The 18,874-nt window shown below is 41.0% G+C and overlaps 1 non-coding gene and 1 pseudogene across 1 annotated transcript; both read left to right on the top strand.

Annotated features, from left to right (window-relative positions):
- Window positions 1-252: 252 nt before the first annotated feature.
- On the top strand, window positions 253-896 carry LOC119536015 (annotated as a pseudogene).
- A 15,503-nt stretch (window positions 897-16,399) lies between these two features.
- On the top strand, window positions 16,400-16,506 carry LOC119510913. The gene has a single exon (XR_005212066.1). It is a non-coding gene; the product is annotated as a U6 spliceosomal RNA (small nuclear RNA).
- The last annotated feature ends 2,368 nt before the right edge of the window (window positions 16,507-18,874 follow it).

Raw genomic sequence — 18,874 nt, 5'->3', positions numbered from 1 at the left:
TGGAGACGTTTGCATATGCCAGCCCAGAGTTTGCTCTGGGGAAGCTAAGAGAAATGCAGACTCCACAGCGTGCCCGGCGGTCCCGCGGACCTGTCTCTTGCTTCAACAATGTTTGAACCCACCAGATCCGGGGAAGCGTCCCCCCACATCTTCAGCCTCGGCCACCCTCCAACTGCCTCTCCTGGGCCAGCTCCTGTTTTCGGGACCAGCTAACACCGTTTTTTTGTGTGGTTAGCTGATTGTCAACCAACCATGAGCTCCCAAATCCGTCAGAATTATTCCACCGATGCGGAGGCATCTGTCAACCGCCTGGTCAACCTGCATCTGGGGCCTCCTACACTTACCTCTCTCTGGGCTTCTATTTCGACAGTGACGATGTGGCCCTGAAGGGCTGGGCCACTTCCTCCGCGAGTTGGCGAAGAAGCAGCTCGAGGGCGCGGGGTGTCTCTTGAAGATGCAAAACCAGCGCGGTGGCCACGCCCTCCTTGATGACGTGGGGAAGCTGGCCCAAGATGAATGGCGTAATACCCTGGAAGCCATGGAAGCCACCCTGGTCTTGGAGAGGGGCCTGAACCAGGCCCTTTTGGATCTGCATGTCTTGGGTTCTGCCAACACAGATCCTCATCTCTGTGACTTCCTGGAAAACCATTTCCCAGATGAGTTGCTGAAACTCATCAAGAAGATGAGCGATCATCTGACCAAACTCCGCAGGCTGGGTGTCCTGCAGGCGGGGCTGGGCGAGTATCTCTTCGAAAGGCTCACCCTCAAGCACGACTAGGAGTCTCTGGAGCCCAGAGGCCCTTAGGGGGCCCCTCTGCATTCCCCTGGCATCCAGGCTTTTGCCTGAGCCTCTCCCTCCAGCCAGGAGGCATCTTTTTAACCAGCCACCCTGCCACCCTCTAACAAGTCCTGAACCAAGTGTAAACAATAAAGCTTTTTGCAGCAGGAAAAAAAAAAAAAAAAGAGAGAGAGAGAGAGAGAGGTTGGAGAACATTTTGAAATGCAACCTGGGAGCAAAGGACTGCAGACACCATCCACGTGCCTTCCCAGCTGACAGAGGTGTTCCAGATGCCATCAGCTATTCTTCAGTGAAGATATCCTCTTGTTGATGCCTTAGTTTAGACACTTTTATGGCCTTAGAACTGTAAATTTGTAGCCAAATAAACCCCCTTTATAAAAGCCAATCCATTTCTGGTATTTTGCATAATGATGGCAGCATTGGCAAACCAGAACACTGTTGTTCATAGTATCTTCTTATGATTCTTTTTATTTCTGTGGGATCGATAGTAATGCCCCTCCTCTTGTTTCTGATTTTATTTATTATTTGCATCTTCTCCCCTTTTTTCTTTGTCAGTCAATCTAAGGATTTGTCAATTTTATTGATCTTTTCCAAGAACCAGCTTTTGATTTTGTTAATTCTCTATCATTTTTTACTCTTCATTTCATTTACTTCCGCTCTGTAATTTATTTGTTTCTTTCTGCTTACTTTGGGATTAATTTGCTATCGTTTTCTAGCTCCTCCAGGTGTGCAGTAAGATCTTTGATTTTAGTTCTTTCTTCTTTTTTAATGTAAGCATTTAGGGCTATAAATTTCCCTCTCAGTTCTGCCTTTGCTGTATCCCATAGGTTTTGATATGTTGTATTTCCATTTTTATTCATCTTGAGATCTCTACTCATTTCTCTTGCAATTTCTTCTTTGACCCACTGATTGTTTAAGAGTTTGTTGTTCAACTTCCATATATTTGTGATTTTTCCAGTTCTCTGCCTGTTAATGATTTCCAGCTTCATTCCATTATGGTCAGAGGGAGTGCTTTGTATAATTTCAAACTTTTAAAATTTATTTAGACTTGTTTTGTGACCCAACAAGTAATCTATCCTGGAGAACGATCCATTGACACTTGAGATGAATGAATATCCTGATATTTGGGGGTGCAAGGGTCTGTATATATCTGTTAAGTCTAGTTCATTTATCATATTTTTCAAGTTCTCTGTTTCCTTATTGATTTTCTGTCTAGATGTTCTATCTATTGATAAGAGTGGTGTATTGAAGCCTCCAGATATTACTGTGGAGACATCTATTTCTTCCTTCAGCTTTGCCAGTGGCTGCCTTATGTATTTTGGTGCACCATGGTTAGGTGCATAAATATTTATGTGTGTTATAACTTCTTGGTGGATTGCCCTTGTATTACTACATAGTGTCCTTCTTTCTCTCATATAACAGTTTTGCATTTAAAGTCTATTTTTTGTCTGATATTAGTATAGCTAAACCAGCTTTTCTTTCTTTCTTTCTCTCTCCTTCCTTCCTTCCTCCTTCCTTCCTTCCTTCCTTCCTTCCTTCCTTCCTTTCTTTCTTTCTTTCTTCCTTTCTTTCTTTTTCTTTCTTACTATTTGCATGAATATCTGTTTCCAACCTTTCACTTTCAACCTATTTGTGTCTTTGGGTCTAAGGTGAGTCTCTTGTAAATAGCATATATTTGGATCATAATATTTTATCCATTTTGCCAATCTGTGTCTTGTGTTTGGGGAGTTTAGTCCACTAACATTCAATGTTATTACTGTAGAGATAGTAGTTATTTCAGTCATTTTATCCTTATATGTCATATCTTTTTTTTTACCTCTCTTTTTACACTTTTAGTTACCTTACTGATAATCTTCATTTATTCACTCTACTCCAAGCCTCTCTTTCTCCTGCCTTTTCCTTTCAGTCTGCAGAACTCCTTTTAGTATTTCTTATAGGGCAGTTCTCATGTTAATGAGCTCTCTTAGTTTCTGCTTATCTGTGAATATTTTAAACTCTCTCAGTTTTGAAGAACAGTTTTAGTAGATAAAGTATTTTGGGCTGGCAGTTTTTCTCTTTCAGGAACAAATATCTCTGACTTCTTGCCTCCGTGGTTTCTGATAAGAAATCTGCACTTGTTCTTATTGCAGATCCCTTATTGTATGTGATGGATCATTTTTTCTCTTGCTGCTTTCAGAATTCTCTCTTTATCTCTGGCATTTGACATCTGATTAGTATGTGTCTTGTAGTAGGTATAGTAGGATTTATTCTGTGTTGAGTTTGTTCCATTTCTTGGACATGTATATTTATGTCTTTCATAAGTGTTGGGAAATTTTGGGCCATTAGCTACTCAAATATTCTTTCTACCCCTTTTCCCTTTGCTTTTCCTCCTGGGATACCTATGGCATGTATATTTGTACACTTAATGCTGTCACTCAGATCCCTGAAACCCTGCTCGTTGTTTTTTTTTTTTTTTTTTTTTTTTTCCATTCTTTTCTCTATCTGTTCCTTTATCTGTAAGGTTTTGGTTGTCCCGTCTTCTAGTTCACTGATTCTTTCTTCTGCCTGTTCAAACCTACAGTTATATGCCTCTAGGGTATTTTTAATCTCTTTTATTATGCCTTTCATTCCCCTAGTTTCCGTTATGTTTCTTTTTATACTTTCATATTCTTCTTTATGCTCACACAGTGTCTTCTTAATATCCTCTATCTCTTTAGCCATATTTCCCATCATCTCCTTGAATTGATTTAGGAAATTTGCTTGAACATCTTTGATTAGTTGTTCCAAATTTTGTGTCTCCTCTGAAGTTTTAATTTGTTCTCTTGACTGGGCCATACCTTCCTGTTTCTTTGTATGGCTTGTAATTTCTTGCTGATGGCTAGGTACCTGATTGTCTTGATGAATATTCTATGAAGGTCATTTTATCTCTCTTGCCTAGGGTTTTGTTGTTAATTGGCTATAGGTTAAGGCTCTTCTTTGACACTTCATTCAACTTATTATTGACCCTCAGAATAGCCCATGTTTAACTGATCAAATTTTTTTCAGCTCTTCATCTGCTTCTTGCCCTGGATATATGGTACTATTTTTAAGATTGCACTTTTTTGTGCAATTGTTTTCATCTCTAGGAGAGAGCTCCATTTCCTCTGTTCCTTCTCTGGAAATCTTAATCTATTGTGTTTTTTTTTTTGTTTGTTTGTTTTGTTTTGTTTTTTGCCTCTATGTTTTTTTTAACCTCCTTTTGTTGTCTCTAGCTGCTTTTGCCTAGAGGGAAAATTCTGGGAGATTGTTGCCCTGAAGAAGACCCTCCCAAATCAGTATCTCACAGCCAAAGCAGGGATAGGGACCCACAAAGGGGGTGCAGACTAGCTCCAAAGTGTCCTGGGGAGGGAATCAGAAAGGATGTCAAAGCCTCTTTGACAGCTCCCCGAAGTTAAGCTTTCCCAGCCTGCCCAGCAGTTGCCACCTTTTAGCCAAATGTCCCCCACAGCCCTAAGAAGGCACTGTGTCTTTAAATCTCTACCACCTCCACTGCTGTCAAGGGCAGGGTTGAAACAATGGCTGCTGCCACCTTTGCCTGGGGCAGGTTGAAACATTAGCTCAGAACCAAGTCCCAACCATCTGAATCTGCTAATCAAAAGCCATGATCAGTGTTTGACCAAGCCCACCCCTATTATTGGGAAGAGGATTTTTATGTCCCTTTCTGACAGCAGCAGCCATCCAAGGACCAGATCTCAAGGTGGCCTGCCTTGAGAGTGGGGATAGGTGCCAGCAGCTACCAAACAGAGAGAGAGACTCACTGTACCTTACCATAGTTCATGAGCCTCTTCCCTCTGCTCCTCCCTGGTTGCTGTGCAGTGTTCTTCAGACCTCCAGTACCCCATAACAGTTGTTTCAGACAGTCCCTGCCTGTTTTGGTGGAAAGACTGAGACCTGGAGCTCCTTACTCCACCATATTCCCTGGAAATCCCTCCGTAACATCTTTGCCTGGGTAATTCTGGGTAATTTCTGCTCATCCTTCAGATGTGATTTAAATATCAATCCCTTCATGATCCTTAAATTCTGTGTTACGGTCACCAGGATCTCAGGCACTTCCTAGGGTTTTATGAACAGTCCACCTGATTCACCTATGTCCCCTGTCTGGCATCTATAGGTATTTAACAGCATGATCCTTGCTACAGAGAAACATTGCCTGTTAATGTCCAGAAGAGCTTTCCAATATTAAATGTTGTCCCACAATGAAGTAGGCTCTCTCTTTCTTTATATTGTAACATGTTTTTCTTAGTACCACCCATGTCTTACAGGACTGAGAAGTTCCAGAGGGCAGGAATGAGTCTGCAATGCTCCCATAGAAAACACTGCACCTCAACTGTGGCAGGTGGGGTCAGCGTCCATATGGAGTTGAATCAAACCTAACAACTGTCTTGGAAACAGATGACTTTCCAAGACTCAACAACTTGCTTCCAGCCCAGCCAAAGGCTTTCTGCTCTGAAGCAAATGTCACTGTGATAGAGTTGTCTTAATGAGAAGGCATGCTTGCTTCTCTTCTGGGGGAGTTTCCTAGAGTGATGCTCTTAGAAACTCCTTGGCAGGAATCCTGAGCCAGGCTTGGCATTGACAGCGTCCTCCTGCTGGCATTAACAAGCCTCTTATTTAAATGTAAATGAGCTCTCAGTGCCAGTTTGTGAGTGAAACACATCGCTTGTGTTAAACCAGAGCTGGGAATGCTACAACACACCAAATGTCGGCTTGGTTTTCACTTTCCCACCACATCCGTGGTTCTGAATGTAGCTCTCTTTGCCTTGTCTTCATGATCTGCAGAGTTGAGAGTTCTCAGACAACATGGAAAATGTGTGCAGTCCAGGGGCCTATTTACTGCCCCAAATCTGCTTTGATATGACTGTGAACAAGTTACTTACAGTTTCAAAAAAAAAAAAAAAAAAAAAGCAAAAAAATGGAAGTACTGTAAAATTAGGACCACATACCATATCCCAGTCAGAAAAAGGACTGGTGACTGTCAAGGGCTGTCAGGCTCAGCAGGGGGTCTGAGATACCACTTCTGACTTGCTGGCAATGTCAGCCCAACTTTCCCAGGAGCCTACCTGAACTGCAGATGTTGTGATTGCATGCACTCTCTCTTTTTCCCTGTCTTGGTTCTATCTCTACACTTGTACACAGCTTTTGGTGATTTTGCCCAACATCTGGTCCAGCTTTGCTATCTGGGTCCCTACTCAGTTTCTTGATCCCTACTTATCTATATTATATCTGGTGTTCTGTTTTGGTATTCCCCTCTTCATCTCTGATTTTTTGGAGTATATTTGTGCTCCTCTGATTTGTGGATTCCAGCCATCTCTCTCCCAGACACCCCAGAGGCCAGTATTTTTTTAGCATGTACCATGCTGGATTTTTTTTCTCTTTTCATATCTCCAGTGCAGCCGGACTATGAATGCATCTTGAGGCCAAGGCTGGACCTTATTTATGTTGGTAGCTCTAGATCCTAGCCTAATCCTAATGAATGAATAAATGAAAGAATTGAAGAAAAGTAAAGAAATTCCATTTCCCTATCAGGATCTCACTAGCAGAAGTCAAGTAAGGCTTCATTCCATTTTGTGATCCTTCTGACTGGCATGCAATTTCTAGCCAAGTGTTCATCTTGATAAAATTTACTGCATACAAATAATATGGTTAGCCTAATATGCTGTGCTATAAACATTAAAAAGATGTATTATGGGCACCTTTCATGAGAAACACAGTGGACTCATTTAGTGTGAGATACAAAATAGTATAATGCAAGGATCTGATGGATAATAGGTAAAGATACCGCAGATTCTTTGAATTTAGCAAAAAAAAAAAAAAAAAAAAGTTTTTTTACAAAGGAAAAGCACTGTCATCAGTTTTTCTGGTTGAAAATCTGTTCCTGTGTTGCCTTAGGCCAGTTACTGATGAAAAAGTTCTATTTCTGACTATTGAGTCCAGATAAAGGTAGTGTAAACCCCATTTCTCACTCCCCTATCCCCAGTCTCATAGGAGCTGAGGTGTGTGGCCTGTGTTCAGGAAGATGATTCAGGGTATCACTGGTGTCGGCTGTCACTAACTGGTCTTAGGCCAGTTTGGGGCACCAATAGAGAAAGGTGCTTGAGGCTGATAGATTCTGGTAGAACCAAGTACACAGACCTTTGTGAGACTAAGCACAGAGAACAGAGTAAGACACATAACAAGAAGGAGATGTTTATCCTAATTCTTCAGGAAACCAGTGACAGTCTTGCCTCCTGAGGACTGGAATCTTTGACCTCAAAACTTGACACCAAACTTGCTGTTCTCACAATGGTAGGTGGAAGCAGTAAGGTTTCCACAATTGATTATGCAGGAATAAATTATGGAAAAGTGGGAGCAGAGGCAAAAGAATAGGACAGTTGATTTGTGGTTGTTGTTGAAACTCAGTTTTGTCCACACTCCGTTTTGTCAGTCCAAGTGAATCTCCTCTTTGGAGAGTTCCAACTATAGATGGGGAACCTCTTAAAGGAAGCTAATATCTGACAACCAGGGTTATAATAGGGGTTTATTATAATATCAATGGAAAAAAAGAAAATAAAGGAAAAGTAAAGAAGAGAAGGAAAAGAAAAAAAAAAGAAAAGAAAAGAAAGAAAAAATTTCCCAATTTTTAAAAATAGTCATAGGTTCGTAATGCCTAGGGCATTTCAACTATACTCCAAAGGGAAAAGAAGAACAATGTGTAAGAGCCCTAGATTCTTTTCCTGGAGTCAGAAAACCTGGTGTTTCGTTTTGGTGTGGACTCCAACTCGTAGTGTGAGTTATCTTCCCTCTGGGCTTCAGTTTTCCCTTTCTGTAAAATGAGGCAAAAAGACCTAAGGAGACTATATTGGAGAAGAACAGAGTAGAAACCAAACATTCACTAATTCAACAACTATTAATTGAACAGGCATTGTGCCAGGCTCAGCAGATACAATGGAGAGGCATGCCTTTCATGGAAGTTTCAGTCAAGTGGGTGAGCCACCTATTAAAAGGATCACACACATAGAAAGGATCATAAAGATTAAAGTACAACTGGTAATACTATGAGGGCAAGAGACATGGCTCCTTGAGAGTATGAACAGAAAGATTTTAGAGACACTAAATAGCACATGCAATTCATAGTTTAGATAGCAAGAATAGAGAGGATAGGTGTAAGAGAGAGGGAGTGTGTGAATATCAATGTGTACAAGCAAGTGCAGTGAGAAAGGACATTGGGTTGGAAGGGTGGGGGATGTGGAAGCCTGATCATACAGAATGAAAATGCTGTCACTAAGAGAGAGGAGAGTTTTACAAATTAAGTAGTCTGATAAGAACTTGATGGAAGGGACTATACTTTGTTCATCTTTTTAAGGTCCCTCTCCTCACCCACACAGCGACTAGTATAGCGCCTGGTATGGAGTGGGTACTCCAAGTATAATTGTGTCATATATAACTTTTTCTCAATTATGTGAAAAAGGGAGATTTAGAGTTGCTAAATGGATTGCAGAAGGTCACTTAGTTTGCGGGTGGGTAGAGACAAGATTGAAATTCAACTTTAAAATGATACAGCATTTAAGACAGAGTTGTGTTTATGACTGTGACCTAAGCACATCTTTCTACATCAGTGGAGGCACCAAAAGGAAGTGATCACTAAAAAAATGGGGTTCCAAGAGGCACACACATACACATACATACATGCACATGCACATCCCTTTTCTTCCTCATCCTCCTTCCACTTTGCATTAATTTCATACTACCACCATTTGCCCTGCTCCCAGAGAAAAAGGGCAAGAACCTTGCCTGAGGTAGTCTCTCACTCCCGTGGTACTTTTCCTGCTCCTAGAGACACCAGAGAGAAATGTTAGCTAGGGAGGCTGACAGCTGGGCAGTCTTCAGATTTATAGCAGCATTAGAGGAGGTCACAGGCTAAGTGGAAAACAGTGTAGATGTAAAACATGCACTTCCTTGAAATAATGTTTTTCTCTGTGAATGGACAAAGGATGTGATCTATTGTTTCTTGTTCTCTTTATTGAAGGAGTTTCTGCATTGCTTTCTAAGAGCAAAACCTCCAATCAGGGGGCTACAGACATTTGCCAGGCAGTGCTAGCCTATGACAGTTGGTTGGTGAGGGACCTCTGTGTGCTTCTGCAAATACAATAGTAGGCTACAGAATTTACCTCCTAGAGGTTTGAGTGCAACTAGGACTCAGGGTACCCCATTAGCCTTTGGTCTGAGCATTCAAATTAGGGAAATGGATTCTAGGTTGACAGCATTCACTCTTGGAAGAATGCTGCCCAACCAAGTGACCATCCTGTGACCTTTGAACAACCTATGCTTCTTGTACTTTCCAAGATCCAAGAGGAAGCAACCTTGACCCAAGAGCCTAAAACTCTATCCCATAGTTAGTCCATACCTCAGTTCTATTCTCCAGTTGCAGTTACCTGTGTGGCAAAGTTTAGCAATTTATTACCTGTAAGTTATGTAGGTATATGATTACATATAAATATATATATGTAATTATATATACATATATATAGGTAATTGTGACATTTGTGATATGACAGTATTGATCTGAAGCTAGGCTGAGTTCATCCTAGAATGGGAATCTATCTGAAGAGGGCTGGAAAGGTCTGTGGGGATAGGTCAGCAGGTGACTATCTGAAGTGGTGACCAAGCAACCTGCTAAGAAGAGAGAGTGGAGGCAGCAAATAAAGCTCCATAGAAAATGGACCATGGGGAAAGGAGAGGGGTAGTTCTGAGACTGTTTTGCACCCAGTTGCCTCTGATCTACCTGCTACCTCAACTCTTGCCAGAGCACAGGAAATGAATGCTCATAATAAATGAGTTACAATGGTTTTATTAAAGTCTGTAAGGAATTAGAAGTAACAGACAGCTCCAATTTGGAACCCATGGAACACAGTACTACTCAGACATAGAGGGAGGTAATGCAAGGCAACTCTGATGCTTTAAGGGTTCAACTCTGAGGTAAGTCCACAGCTTTGACAGCTAATATGCATGTCATGGAGAAGTGGCATGGAGGCTTTTCCCTCAGTCCACCGGCAGAGTCAACAGAAAGAACTGGAAGGAGTAGAATCGAACACACCAAATGGTGACTGAGAGGGTTCTACATAAGAGCACCTTCTTGGGCTTCTCAGTAATAGTTTAAGAGGACTTTACAGGAGATTGTAAATATAAAAGCATGGATAAGGACCAGGAAAGGACTGTGTGGGGTTTAAAATCATAGCCCCATATTTACTGCCAGGATAGTGTGGTAAATGGAAAACATGGGCTTTGTTGTTTTTATTATTAATAGCAGTAGTAGTAATACATGCAAAACCCTTGCAATAGTGTCTAGCACATAAGTAAGCCAATAAATTATGTATATATTATAAAATGTCATAATACTGTTGCCACACACACTGTAAAAATATTGATTACTTTGTCTAAATCTAAAAGACATTGTCTTCATTTAGAAACAATTTACCTTGTCTGTATTGTATAATTTTCATATATATGTTCATATATTTTTCATATTTATATATTTTCATATATGTGTGTATGTAGTATCTTCTGTAATCATTTCCAAAGTGTGTGTTTTGTATCCCCCAACTAGAGCAAGAATCATGATGGCTTCTCCTGATGATCTACCAGGAAGATCAAACCCGGCGGCTTCATTAAAAGTCCATAAACATTAAAAACTGATGAGTCTCACAGAATCCCTGCTCCCATGTTCCTCGGCATGATGTCCTTCCTCCATTCTTTCTTCAATAAATTTAGGAAAGGGGGCAAAAAATGATGGTTTTCATGATAGTCATGTGCTCGACACCGTTTTGGAGTGTTGATACTCTCATGACCAATAACTAGAAGAAGTGGGGTATCCATCATAAACCTCTTCAATATATCAGAAAGATCCCTGCACACATTTAGAACGATTTATAACATCTTGCTTCTGTTTCCCACATACCACCCAAAACAATAGGAGACCACTGATGTAGAAAGAGGATCTAGAAAAGAGTAAGAGGGCTTGCATTATCATGGGAAAACCACCATTTACCAACAGCAGCAGCAGCCACGTTACTTAGCCTCTTAGCACCTCAATTTCTTCTCTTGTAAAATGGAGATAATGACACCTGCACTTACTACTTTACAGGATTGTTCTGAAGATCAAACTAAACAGTAAAAGTAAATGTGAAAGTTCTTTGAAAACTTTAGATCAATGCAAATGTAGGGTATCATTACTTCTGTTACCACAGATGCTTACAGAATGTTTGTTGATTGTCACTTGGTATTACGGGGGTTTGCTGCTTCCTGTCCTATTGGAGGAGTTCTTTCCTGGTTGTCCAGTTCATCTTATCAGTCTGATCAGGTCAACATTTAAAATCTCCATTCCTTGCACTTTCTCCTAATGCAGATGTCCTAATGCTGGGGCATGGATTGGGAATATGTGATACATTCTTAGAGTTGGGGAGCACAGTGTTCTGGTAGGATTAAGGATAGCATTTTTCCTTCTAATTTTTCATTTATCCTTCATGCTTTCTTGGTTAAGTGGAAAAGGCCCAGTGCAGGCCTCAGTTTCCAGTCTTGTTACTCTCTGACTCCAAATGAGTCACTTCCTAACTTGGGGTCTCAGGTTCCTCAACTGGAAATTTCTGGCCTTCTACCACATGCACCAGAGAAGCTCCACTTTGTTCTCCATAGAAATGGCTTTACATAAGAGTTCACCAAAAAAAGCTACATTGCTAATTTCTCTGAACGATTGTACTAGATCTTTTTTTTTTTAGACCATGGATGATCTTTGATAGTCTTGCTTCTTACATGTTGATTCTATGATCTTTTCCTGGGAAATTCATGTAACCAACCATAGAATGGAGATATTAGTACATTTTTAATTGACAGAGCTTTGTGGCAGAGCCAAATGAAGTAATGGCTGTGTAAGCAACCATGTGAAGGATTATTCTTGTCACTAGTCCTTCCATGATGTGCTTAGGATGAATTTCAGTCTGACTGAATCTTGCCAAGAAACTCATTGGAAAAGCTCTGCTTTTCCTGTAAATATTAAGATGTGTCAACCTCTTCCTATTTCACTCAAAGTCTGGCATCAAAACTTCTTGATGCTTACCCATTAAAAACATTTGGCAGATTTCACTGGCCATTGTAGCAAAGGCCTTGTTCAATTCAGAACATGCTGAATTTAGGATAATAAGTAGTGAGATCTTTACTGGTGCCCACACCCAAGGAATGAGTTGTCTCCCAGGGAACCCAGTAAATATAGCATCAGCAAAACTGGTATCCCATTATGAATAGTTATGGGGTCTTTCCAATTCTATTTTTCAAAGACCTAGCAGGCCATATGGCCCACTCCCTTTCCTTGTGATGCTCTCTCTTCAACAATCTCCTGGAAATCATGACCTAGGGACAGAATGAAATGCTGTTTGAGTTAACCCCAATGCATAGCAATAATGCTGAAGGAGGAAGGACAGGATCTTAAAGTTAGTACATCGGGACTCACACTTTGCAGCAGATTCCAGCAAATAAACTACCTATTGGTCTTTCCCTTGTGCTAAAAAGGAAAATGATAACAGTTAGAATTATGGGAACTCAGGTTTGGAAAAGATCTAAGAGGTAAAATTGCTCAACTTTTGGCATTCCCTCTAAAGCATCTCTTTCAAACAATTATTGAGCCATTACTTGATTATCTACAGATGGGAACCTCACCCCCTCCTAAACTCCACTGTTGAACAGGTTTATTAAAAGCCATTTTTTACACTGTGCTTTAATTGACTTGTAATTTCTACCCACTAATTCTAGTTATATCTTTTGATGCCACAGAGAAGAAGTCAGTTCGACAAATCTGCCCCCTTCTCTTCAAGGCAACAGTTCCTCAGTTTGAAAACAGTGAGCATTCCCTCTTAGAGAAGGGAATGAAACTTTCATTTATCTCCTCCATTTGCTAAACAGTTTAAAACACTAGTTCCCATCATCCTCACTATAATCCATGAGACTGGAATTGCCCAATGTTCCTTAGCCCACCAAGGCTCAGAAAGGTAGAATTCTGTAGAGTCACCCAACTTGGAGGTGGAAGATCACAAATTCACGGCCAACCTTGTAAAGCCCAGGCACTTTCCATCATATTCTGCTGCCTCCCAGCACAAAGGAGCCTCACGAGACATCCGGAGGTAACATCTGTCAAGTGCTGTGAACTCCAACCTAGACTGATGTCAAGCTGGAGTATCTCCATGTAGCCCCCTGGCCCTAAGTCTTCTAAGCTGTCACATTCACCATTATATACAGATTAAATATCCAACCCACCATCCCTTCAAACTACAAGAAGTCCAATATGTCAGAGATTTTAGGGAAAGGTTACCATTGTTGCTTGCCAATCGACATTTCACCCTCCAATTTCTGCTTCAGCTTCTCTCCAGTCATCCTTGGCTTCCTTGTCATGAAATCTGATGAATGTACTCTTCTCTCCATGCTGCTTCATTAGAATCATGGAATCAGCATTCCACCCCCCCCACCTATTTGCTCTCTCTTCTCCACTGACACAGGCTGTTGTCTAAAGTCTTTGTTTAAGATTTGTATTATTGAAGTGATGTAGAACAGGAAACAACTTAAAAGGAATATCAGACATTACTGATGCTGAAATTTGTTTTCACCACCCAAAGGACACCACTGCATTAGGCTTTTTCCTGAGGCTCCATCCTCTGGAAGCAGAGTTCCTTCTCTAAACCCCATCACCAAAGCACTTATCCTTTCAGCCATCTAGGGGAAACTAGGAATCTCTTCATATGCATATATTCTTTAAATATCAGTCTAAGGAAGAGACTACTGTACTTTATTATGCAAAGTAATTTATCTTGTCTTGGGCTTAATTCTCACTTCTAGAATGGGCCTGGGCCTCACCCCTGCATAAATGATTAAAGCATTTTTCAAACCAAAGAGCAGCTTTCTCCCAAAGAATTCAACCCATCTCCCCTGGAAAAGAAAATATTTACAGTCAGCTTAAAAAATAATGAGGGCAACTGGCTCTTTCTATTCATAGGATTGTAAGATCATCCACCTTCAGAAGAATAGGAAATTTCAGTATCACAATTAAAAGCCCTTTCTGAAACAACCTAAAAAGAGTCCAGTTGATTTCTAGAGCCCATAGGACTCCTGATAATTTATTCTCAGTGACTTGGGTGGACAATCAACATTCTCCTCATGTTTTCTGCCTTAAAACAAAAGACAAATAAAGAAGTCACCTAGAATTAAAGTAGCGGTCTTGAATGCCGATTTTGGTGCCAGAGATCCTAAAGTTTGTGCTTACTCCAAAATCTGAAGGTCTGGAAGTAGGCAGAAAACTCAGAGACAAAATACTGCTTCAAGGCCAGCTAGGAGGATTCCGGTTCAGAGCTGGGCTGTTGCTAACCAAGGCCACAATCACTCTGTGGCTATATATTCAAGAGACAGTTAAAAAAAAAAAAAACAGTTTCTCCCCCATTTACTACTTTAGAAACAGAATCCATTGCCTAATTGAGAATCCTTTCTGCCTAATTACTCCACTCCCATTTTTTTTTTTTAAGCAGCAGAGTTGCTGTGGAATTATGTACTGTATAATTTCATCATTTAGCAATATGTAAATCAGGGGAAGAAAGGAAGAGGGAGAGAGCAGCAGAAGAGGTGCAATCATCTCCTTGAATTTCTGTATGAAGAGATGGGCAGTGAGGCATGTACAGACAAAGGAGGAGCCCCAAGCCACATGCCAGTGCTGAGTTAGAGCTCCAATTCCCCCACTGACAGCTCAGGAATCTTAAGCAAATCATGTTGCCTTCCCTGGTCTCTCAGAATTTCCTTCTATCACATTTTGCCCATGAGTTCCCAGCACCTAGCACAGTTCTGGCACAGAATATTCTTTAATAATTGCCTGATGAAGGAAGGAAGGTAAGAAGTGAGGGAGAAAGGGAGGGAGGGAGAGAGGAGGGAGGGACGGGGGAGGAGGGAGGGGAAGGGAGGGAGAAAGGGATAGGCAGATTTGTCTCCCTCACGGATTGTTAGTGGGGCGAAGTGTGATGATGAAAATGAAAGCATTAAGTAAATTACAAAATACTGATTATATATAAAGTACCTCAAGCTCTGATAAACTATTTAATGCCAAAAAAACAGAACACACTTTCTCTTGCCCATCCTCTAGATAAAATGCTCTGTTTCTCCAGAAGTAAAAACAGAAGGATAATGCTCCAATGTGCTAGCATGTGTAACAGATGAGATAGTTTCCATTTTCCTGGCTGTCCTGCCACATTCTACAGATGAGAAAATGGTGGGCGCAAGTTTGTCTTTTCAGTGAGTTTAGGAAAAATCAGGTCCTACACCCTATTACTCCAGGGTATAGTCTAAACCTGGGGCTCATGGGGTAGGTCGTCCCCTGGGGTCATCTCTCAATGTTGCCTATAGGGGAATGTTCAAGCTTTCTTTGGGTGTACAGGGAAATAAGGGCCTGGCCTGTTACCCACCAACACATCTGCACAGGTAGAGAGGCAGCCACTTGGCTGGGGGCAGAAACCCTCAAGCTATCAATCTGCCATCAAGGGATGGAGGCTTCAATTCCCTGGGACCCTAAAAGCACAGGATTTGTTTGGAGGAGCACAGAGTTACACTCTTTTCCACTCCCTGAGAGAAGGGGCTCTTACTTCTCACTGCTGCCTCATCTGCAGACACTCCCCACCAGGTCAAGTGAAATGCACACCTGGCTTACTCCTTTCTAAAACAGAAAATCCAGTTTTGATTGACCCTGCACTTTCATGAGATACTGAATAGTGATGGTGCAATAATTTAATGATCTAACTTCAACAGAACTGGAAAGTCATTTCCTCTTCTGGACCTCAGTTTCTCCGTTTCTGCAAAAACCTAAAATAAGTGATATCTAGGCACTTTCCCCCCTTTTGTTGTAGCATTCTTTCCATCTGTGATCGGAGTTCCTGGGTTTCACAGCCTAGTGTTATGACACAGTTGGACTGATCTTTCATTGGCAGAGAGAAGAATTAAATGAACCCACCTGCTTATGCCAGCACGGAAGATTCAGCACCAGCAGACTGGAAAATTTGGTATATAAACACTGTTTTTCCTGGAATATAGAGCTTTACCTTACTCAGGGCTAAGATGCAGTGAGGTCTAGTGGAGAAAGTATAAGACTTGGGATTAAAAGACCTGGAGTTGAACACTGCCTCTGCCCCACCCAAGCTATGTAACCCTAGGAAAATCAACTGAGTTACAATTCCCTAACTTGAAAATAAGATTAATGATAGCTTCTCCCATAAGTGGTTATAAGATCAAGTAAGAAAATGCATTTTAAAGTATAGTCCCTGATAAAAACAAGGGATGTTATTGATATTAATTTTCAAAAGACTTGAGAATCAATTTGGCCACCAACTATATACCAAAGAGCAAGTCATAATAATGATGGGATTTTTTCATCTCAGACTGTCCAAATGCTTTTATATCCAGTGCATAAGAGGTATACAGAACTAAATGATGTACCATAAGGAGATATGGAACTTTCTTAGAAATCATCTATTTTTACTCCCCAATTTCTCCCCATCTTATAGATAATCAGTCACTTAAAAAGAATATTGAGTGCTCCTTTCGGCAGCACATATACTAAAATTGAAACGATACAGAGAAGTTTAGCATGGCCCCTGGATGAGGATGACACGCAAATTCATGAAATGTTCCATATTAAAAAAAAAGAAAAAAAAAGTAATATTAAATACCTAAAATGTGGCAAACGTGATTCTGTATACTGGGGTAACTGCTTAAACCAGACATCCAGAATTCCTGCTCTCCAACTGTTTACATTCTAATGGAGGACGCAAAAACTAAGCATATAAACAAATAATTTCAGATACTGGATTGGTGTTATAATAAGCCAAAAAGAGGGTAACTGGGGGATGCTTTTATAGTTTGCGTGGTCAGGGAAGGCCTTTTTGAAAAGGTGACATTTGAGTCGAAACTTGAATGATGAGAAGAAGGTAGTCATGTGAAATTTGCTTGAGGTCACAGAGCTAATCAGAAATTGACACAGGCCCAGCTTCTAAAACCTGTGACTCCCTCTGCTGTTCCCACTGACATATGCTGTGTTTCCTGCTGACCTTTCAATCCAGACGTCTGGATTCAGTTTATGTTCTGCCTGCTTCTGGTCCAGATCCTTTTCCCTCCAGCATCTAAGGTACCTTCTCTTCTCCCCATGTTGGTTGGCCAAGGCTGAGCTATCCTTAGGCTTTCATGGCTTCTTTTGTCGGTATAATGATAACCCAGGCCTCATTATTCTAAGTCACACTGCTACAAGTCACAAAACCGCCAACACTACTGAGTTCACCAATAACTGACTGAGTTTTGGTCATTTGAAATGTATCCATGAGCATTTAAGAGCTAATCCCTGCCCATAGGCCTGTCACACAGAGTCTCTTTATTAGAAGGTTAGGGGAGAGAGGAGGGGAGAATATAAGTACAGAGATGAGCATTTTTATTCACCCAGTCCTGCACTTATGGAGCACCAGCAGTGTGCAAGGCATCACGCAAGGGTCTACAGGGTGCACAGGGATATATCAGGCAGATTCTGCACTCTCAAGAAACTCAGAGTCTGTGAGGAAGAGAGCCTTAAATGCACAGATGATTATAATGCAAAGTAATGGTCACTACAGGTAGAGTAGCATCAGAGAAGTACAAACAAATATAGGGAGAGTATTATTTCCTAGGAGGTAAACTATGGAAGCAAAGGAGGTGAATATGCTACCTTACATAGCAAAAGGAACTTTGCAGATGCAATTAAGTTAAAGATCTTGAAATAGGGAGAGTATCTTGGATTTTCCAGTGGATCCAATGCAATTACGAGGCTCTTTAGAAGAGGGAAGTCAGAGAGGAGAGAAGATGCTACACTGCTGACTTTGAAGGTGGAGGAAGGAAGCCAAGCCAAGGAATGAAGGCGGCCTCTAGAAGCTGGGAAAGGCAAAGGAAGATTCTCCCCTTGTACCTCCAGAAAGAATGCAGCCCTGCCAACCCATTTTAGAATTCTGACTTCTAGTACTGCATGGTAATAAATTTGTGTTGTTTTTGGCCATTAAGTTCATGGAAATTTATTACAACTGCAATAAGAAACTAATACATGCTTCTGAGCATTTGTTTAATTTTTTTCTGCCTGGTACCATGGTATCTTGATAATACCGTAAACTCTTTGAGGGCAAAGATCAATCAAGTTTATTGTCTTATCCCCTGGGTTCTTGATCCAGGGCTTTGCACATGTAGATGCCTAATTCACAGGTTGTTGGTTTTTCATCAGGTAATGAATGCTACCAGGCCTAATGTAAGTTTCCACAGTGGTAGGGGAAGGAATCCCTGTGGTTATGTACTAAGCAGCCCCTCACAGTGATGTTTTGAGGCTTATGCTATTACTTAACTTTTTTTGTCATTCAGACTCCACATTGTTTTTGTTCTCACTGAGCTTTCCAAGGGGATAAATATGAGTGCCCTGATAAGGAAAGGAACAAGAGGCTAAGTTCTTGGCCCAAAGGAGCAGGTTATTTCAGTTAGGATTTGCATTCAATGTATCCCCAGGGCCAAAGTCAGTTGCCTCTTGGTGTACTCATCCATTCTTTAACTAATAGATTAATTTAAAATGTATTGAGCAATGACTATGGACCCAGTAATATAATAGGCTCCAAAGATACAGACCAGAAAAGATAAAATGTTCTGGCCCTCAAGAGCTCACTTCAGAGGAGGTAGAGGGGATAGAGACGTCAATGCAAACTTAAGAGCTGGTTGGATGTGTATAGGTACCCAGTCCCCTGTCAATTATTCTTCTTTGTTGGTTCTGTGGCTTCAGCCGTGTAGGTGAGGCCATGCAACTGTGAATATTGTCCACACTCTTCTCAAAGCCCAGAGACTGAAATCCCCCTTCTTCAAGTGTCCTTCTTTAGTCACACTCCACATACACAGCCAGATCTCCTAGTGTCTTGACCCTTCATTCAACAGTGTAGCTTCCCATTTTTACCTTACCCAGAAGGATGAACAATATACATCCCTTCCAAAAAGAAATTGACATCCTTCTTCATT

This window comes from Choloepus didactylus, chromosome 1, assembly GCF_015220235.1.
Source record: "Choloepus didactylus isolate mChoDid1 chromosome 1, mChoDid1.pri, whole genome shotgun sequence".
Lineage (NCBI taxonomy): Eukaryota > Metazoa > Chordata > Mammalia > Pilosa > Megalonychidae > Choloepus > Choloepus didactylus.
This window is presented reverse-complemented; position numbering and strand designations above follow the sequence as displayed.